Genomic DNA, 6,870 nt, shown 5'->3' with positions numbered 1-6,870 from the left:
TGACAGTACAAATCTAATTGAAAATGATCATCCCAACAACTCACAATTTCACATATATTGCAGAAACTAATACATAAAAAACACAAATTGGGTCTTCAGAACAGTACACAAGCTGACATACAGACACATAAAGAGCTAATACTGATTTGAATGTAGTTGATCTTGCATCCACTAATAACTATCAGCAACTACACACACACACACGCACATAGAAAGAGTGAGAGAAAGAGAAAGAAAGAGAGCAGCAGCAGTTTGGAAAAGAGCTTCAGCAGAGGATGTTTGAGAAGAAGAGCAGCAGTTTTGTGGATCTAAAGAGAAGCATCAGCAGGTGGAAGAAGAAAGAGGTAGCAGGGAGCATTGAGAGAAGAGAGGAGCAACAGTTTCGTGGGAGAAGAGCAGCAGCAAGAGGTGTAGGAGAGGAGGAACAGCAGCGGCAGTGAGCAGATTGTACAGCAGCGAGGCAGAGGAAAGGTAGAATACAGCGGCTAGATGGGATTAGATCAGGGAAGGAGAGTAGTGAGCAGTAGGGACACAACAAGAGGAGCAACGCCAGTTCAGTTAATTGATCTAATGCTCAAAAACCAATGTAGATAATAATTAAATTGGCAAGAGATGATCCACGGATGGGCTGCACCAAAACGCTTAGTAATTAGTAACAAAATACGACCCCCTTTAGCATCCACGAGGAAACAGAGCGAACCAGGAGCAGAGATGCCGAAGAGGCCTGCAGGCACCTCGGGCACGCTGGGGTCGGGTGAGGCAGCAACCAGCGCCTGGCCACCACGTCATGACGCCGGCATGCACAGCCGAGACGGCTGCGGCCATGAACCGGGCAGGGAGGCCCCGTCGAGCCCCAGTTCTAGGCTGAGGGGAGCTCCATGGCGGCCAGCCTCCAGGCCAAGGTGAGGCGCTGCGCCGACCCTCCAGGCCGCGAGCGCCTCCGCCGAGGCGGCCAAATTGAGGCGCGATGGGAAAATGTCACCGGCAGCCGCCATGTCCCCTGCCCGGACTTTTTTTCTACGGCCAAGCGGCGAGCGGAGGAGAGAAGGGAATGGATCGGGATCGAGAGAGCCGCGCATCGAGGAGGAGCTCGTGGGGGAGGGGGGTTTGATCCCAGACGGAGGCAGGCGCAGAGGAGGAGGAGGGGGAGATAGAGGAGGACTAGATTTTTCATCGAGGGAGGAGACCGGGAGGATGACTAACCTGACGCCGTGCAGCTGCTGTGGTTCGCTCTATTGACGCCGTCATGACGCCGGCAGAACAGATGAACCGAGACGAGAGCTCAGATCCAATCGCCCGTGAAGACACCGTGGTTTGGTATAGAATTATATATTTGTGGGTTGTTAGGAAGGTATATAGAGGGAATCTAATTTTTTGGTGGGAACAAAGACGGTAATTTGGGACTTTTAGCGGGAGGTTAAAAAATATTGGCGCAAACAACTGTACATCTAAATTAGGTGGTGGGAAAGTGATTCCTTTTGTATTAAAAAGGTAATTATTTTTTGAGGGAATTTTCTATATTGTAAATATATTTCGAGCTGGAGGGAATAATAAATTGTTTTTGTAAAAAGTCATATCGTGGTAAAAAAACACCAAGTCCGAGAATTGTGAAGGGTGATCTGAGGCCCTCCCCTGTACCATTCTCGCCGTTGATATTTGTATAGTCATCGCCATTTGAGGAAGCCAAATAACGAACGAAAAAGAGTGCCGGTCACCGACACACAACCTCAACGACTACCAAGCACCTATAAGATGTGCAAAAAGGAGATCCGTTTAGAGCCGAAGAAGACCACCAGCACGAGGAGCGATAATCTTGGAAGATGTGCGACAGATATGCCGGACCGAGGACTTCAAGACGATGCCTCCAGGAAGGGCATGGCCACAAACGTCGTCGCCGTCCGATCCAAAGATCAAGTTTTCACCCGGAGTAAGACGGAAGGAGTGAGGGGAACACGAAGTCCACGGACGCCTTCACCGTCAACCAGTGCACAGCCTGGGTAGGTGATGTACCACGGTGCTTCAATCCTTCGCCGCAACCCCGGTCCGCCAACCACCCGCAACCAATTAGGAAGTTATTGTTTCATCATGGATTGTCAAAAAAATTTGCCTTGGTCAACTGTTGGTCAAAGCAGGAAAATTTTGGCTAGTTCTGAACAACATGTCATAGAAATCTCATGCGACCCTCACTTTAAAACTATAGGTTACTAGTAGAACACCCGTGCGTTGCTACGGGCTTTTGAAACTGAATTACGATGTTAATAGCGGATTCTATGGCCATGTGTTGCTACGGGCTTTTGAAAAGAAGTTAAGATGCTAATGATGGAGCTAGCTAAAATAACCGAGAACAATGTCATCTCAGCTAACACGACAATCAGCTAACACACTTCATACTCTCAAATCCTCAACAAATGTCCACGAATGCGCCCGGTCAATGACCGAACAAGAGAGAAGGAAAAAAGGTGGCCCAACCACACCCCTCATACCATCTCTAATGTCCTATACGTCCGGGTTGTCCGCAAACCCTCTATTGACATCATATATGGAGAGGATATGTGGGCTCGCGGACACGGTCCATTTTTCTTTCTTTTCTTTCTTCCTCTTCATCTCCACCAATAACATGCAAGTGAGGGAGAAAATGTGGAACATGACTGCATGCACAGACAAAAAATGGCTTAGAACGGATACAATCAGACACTGACCAGGCGCATCCATGGATGTCTAGGGGGCGGATTTGGTAAATCCAGTTATAGATGCTCTCTTCTTGACAACTAAATAAAACATGTTTTTTATTCCATAACATCATAAATACGATCCGGCGGATACCTAACCCAAGTTTTATATATAACTTATTCACACAACCCTCCTCCACTAGCCAATGAGCGGATCCATAAGCCAAGCATCTCACCATGCCACCATGTACCCCTCCCTTGATCGCATGTACTTCTTTACCTCGGCGATAGGGCTATAGATTGAACTATCAATTTCTGAGCTTCTTAACTTAGAAGCCACCGTTTCTTGAGTCCGTCTTCAGGATAAGCTTTGCTAAACTAATTAAATAAAAAAATACCATACCATATTCGAACGCATAAGAATTACCTGTTAGGCTAAAATTACAGAGAGCATAACTTCTCCCTCGATTCCAAGTTAATTGAAATCCAAAGCAAAACAAAACTATGTATAATGCCCAGATTTGCTACTTAAGACCTATATATGCTGACAAAGAAAATATCATTCTTTGTGCTCTATTTATTACATATAGAAAAAAAAAGGGCAACCTGGTGCATGTAGCTCCCGCTTGCGCAGGGTCCAGGGAAGGGTCCGACCACTTTGGGTCTATAGTACGCAGCCTTTCCCTACATTTCTGTAAGAGGCTGTTTTCAGGACTTGAACCCATGACCTCATGGTCACAAGGCAGCAGCTTTACCACTGCGCCAAGGCTCCCCTTCTATTTATTACATATAGAATAGTAGAAAAAATATTTGATTCAGAATTAACTTGGTTCAGAATTACAAGATCTTACACAAAGTAAATATCATTCTTTGTGTAATCAAACTATTTGATTCAGAATTGCAAGATCATAGGCATTTAATTACAAAACCAATGAGGCCGTGTTGACTATTACTCCCTCCGTACGAAAATACAAAACATTTTTGCAATTCAATTGAACTGAAAAAAATGTCTTATATTTTGGTACAGAGGAGTATATCTGATCACTTTTGCAACCAAGATCTTCCTGATATACTTTTGCAACCAAGATCTTCCAGATATAAGCACGCACACTTTAAACCAGATCCGCACACCAAATGAAACAACCATTTCTCCCTTTTTCATTCTTCTAGAAATCCAGCAATGGAATTATGATATAAACTGCTCTGTTACCTTTAGATATAGGGTCCTCCTTGAATTAACTACAAAAGAACGACAAGAGGAAATAATTAGATTCTTAGTACATGTCATCTCCAAACCTGCATAAAGCATGAAAATTATTAATTATACCCAAGAAAAATGTGGGAACATCCTGAATAGTAAACTAAGTAGTAATTAACTATAAATCTAACACCTGGAAGGGTTTTGGTTATATAAAAAGTTACACTCTTATACAATGAGAGCAGATGGGAGCGGGTTTCACATTACATATTTCAGTGGCACGAGAATTATGCAACAAAAATTGAAACTCTTAAGTAGGTAACTGGGCATAGAGTGCATGAAATAAGAAAGACACATGGCCTTCATTAGTATTCATATATTTCGTGTGTATTCGTTGCATATGAATTGGGTATATTATTTCCAGCTCTGAGATAAAAACCTATTAAGGATAATTCATAAGGACGAAAACGAAATGTCATAAATTACTGTTTAGGATATGCAACTTACGACAGAGAATTATTTCAACTACCAAGTTTGGTTCCAGTTCCATCCTGCAGCACGAGAATAGGCAAACAAAAATTGCGTATCAGTAACCATGTGAGAGAGTAGGTATACTTTTTTAAGATTAAACATTATAACAATAACAACAATGACTTCGCATTCCACATTTCTTGTGCTGACAATTGATCTGTGCTTATTCCCAATAACACATTCTAGTTAACAAACTGATCTAATTAGTTGAACATGTGTCCCCTTTGCACACAATCAGAAATTCACAATATAGTAAAACCGCAGCAGGCAACACCACCTTAACAAACAGCTGATTTGATTTTGAATCATCTCTACTGAAAATACCATGCAGGTATGCACCAGGTCATAAGCCAATCTTCCTACTATAAACAAACGACTCCTCCTCCCTGGGCCTCCTGCTCCTCATGTGTGAGGCCGTGCAGCCCATCGAGCTCTTCTCCTGCACATACAGTTTAAGCTTCAGTTCAGTTCAGCTTCGGAAGCAGCAAGAGACAACATGTCGAGTTCACATGTGCAGAGTACATACAAGTGGGTACAGGCTCTTGGGGATCTTGTTTGACGAGGAAGAGGGCGGCCCCTGTTGAGTATCTCTATCCTCCTTTCACCACAAAGCAAAACTCCAAAAGACACAGAAAAAGGGAGGGACCAAAAAAATCTCACTCACTGAAGTCTCTTAGCTAATTATTAGAGAAACTAAAAAAGGCCAAAAGGAGGTGTCCATTAAAGCGCTAGCAAGTACCACTATATCTAGCTCTCTTTCTCCAGGCCTGCAGAAGAGATGGGCTCCTAACAACCTTCCCCGAAACAACAAAAAACAGAGAACATGAGTAAACATGTGGACTCTGTTACAAAAAAGTATATACGTCGGCGATGGTGATCTGGTGTGAGGAGTGAGCTTTTCCAGTGCTCGGCTAACAAATATTATAGAACTTTTTATCATTTCAAGCATCAGTTCTATTAGAATTCCCGTGTACATATAGAACAATTTCTAACTGTTATTCACCCACATGTTTACCAGAATGTAAAAGAGATAAAAAAGAACTCTTAGAGTTAAAATGAGCTCCAATAATCCAGGCAGTACGCACTTACGAATTTATTGGTGACTGGAGTATCAGTGATATACTCTTAAAAGGTGTGTACTTTAGTCTAGCATATCAAACATCATCTGCCTCCTAAACATTTAAAAGCAAGTAAAATTTAAGTTTGGGTGTATGGTCTAATTACCTCAGATCCCCCACAATGATTCAGTGCATAACCAAGCCCATGTCTGATTTGATAAATCTTCTACAATTTCTTATCCTTGTTAACTGTGCCTGCCTTGCAACTCTGAATCTTCAACTACAACAACAATCAAAGCTTTGTCCTCAAATTGTTTTCAGTAATTACTACAGAAATATTAGATGATGAGGCTTGTGCATAACCACTAAATACACAATAAGAAACAGGCCAAAGAAAGCCACCTAGGAGTATGGCAGGATGAACACCTAATTTCACTGGAGCTGGTGCTCGGAACTTGATGAACAGAGACACCACAATGCAGGTCGCAACTCGAAAGAATTGTCTTATGGATTTCACATGTTAAGCAAGCATACCAGAGGCATGGCTTACCTTGAATGCATCTTTGTTAGCCGGTTAGCCCTGTCATCTTCGTCCAGGCGGTTACAGCAAAAATTCCATAACTTTCACCCTGTTCCAATCAACGATAAACAAAGAGAAGATAAGTGTCCAATGGAAATTTTCTAAAGAAATATTTCCAATAGAAAATTGAAAGGAAGTTAGATGTAGACTCACATGTCGTGCGACGTTTCAGTAATGCACACACACACACAAAACTTGTTGTGTTCCATTCTCGCACCGTCAATGTCCTCTCTCGCTAAGATTTTTGAACACCTAGTCAGCAACCAAGGTGAGCAACCTAAACCATATGGTGTAACCTGGTTCTTTTTTAACATTTAGACATCAATACATACCTCAACAATTGTGTATTGGAAGAGGTTGACCTCTTTACCCTGTGAATGAAAGCAAGTGAACAACCAAGATTAGGAAATACAAGAACAGATTGTGCAATAAAAAATATCGAAAGTTGCTTCACCTCTGAATGATCCAGTAACAATACTAACAAAATTTGTAACTGAACTTGCCTGAATTATGTATCAACATTATTCAGTCCATGCTAAAGTTTGAGATTTCTGCAGTTTTATCTTGACTAAATTACTCCAGTAAGTTGCAGCAAGCATAACATGGAGCATAACTCCAATAAGTTGAAGTTTTATCTTATCTGTATTACTCCAGTACCTTCCATGGCGACCCAGGAAGTAGCAGAGCAGTGTTCTGCCCTCCTTGTGGCCTGCGCGCATGATGCATCAGGGAGGGCAGCAGCCTGCATGTCCATAGCTGCTGGTGTTGTTGGCCCTTCCATGGTGTCGCCCTGTGTCATGGAGAAGGGGGTCAGAGGAGGGGGGGAGAAGAGAC

General features: G+C 42.7%; 1 long non-coding RNA gene across 4 annotated transcripts; it reads right to left on the bottom strand.

Moving 5' to 3' along the window:
* Positions 1-3,457: 3,457 nt before the first annotated feature.
* Positions 3,458-6,827, bottom strand: LOC119330764. 4 transcript variants are annotated; one of them, XR_005160242.1, is made up of 9 exons: positions 6,694-6,827; positions 6,369-6,407; positions 6,190-6,288; positions 6,007-6,085; positions 5,623-5,736; positions 4,925-5,192; positions 4,676-4,837; positions 4,375-4,418; positions 3,458-3,908 (listed from the first exon to the last, which is right to left on the bottom strand). It is a non-coding gene; the product is annotated as an uncharacterized LOC119330764 (long non-coding RNA). The 4 variants fall into 4 exon arrangements; XR_005160243.1 differs by having other exon boundaries at positions 4,925-5,015; XR_005160241.1 differs by having other exon boundaries at positions 4,925-5,736.
* Between the last annotated feature and the right edge of the window lie 43 nt (positions 6,828-6,870).

Source organism: Triticum dicoccoides, chromosome 7A (genome assembly GCF_002162155.2).
Source record: "Triticum dicoccoides isolate Atlit2015 ecotype Zavitan chromosome 7A, WEW_v2.0, whole genome shotgun sequence".
In the NCBI taxonomy this organism is placed as follows: Eukaryota; Viridiplantae; Streptophyta; class Magnoliopsida; order Poales; family Poaceae; genus Triticum; species Triticum dicoccoides.
The sequence above is the reverse complement of the archived record's forward strand: the minus strand, read 5'-3'. Positions and strand labels throughout refer to the sequence as shown.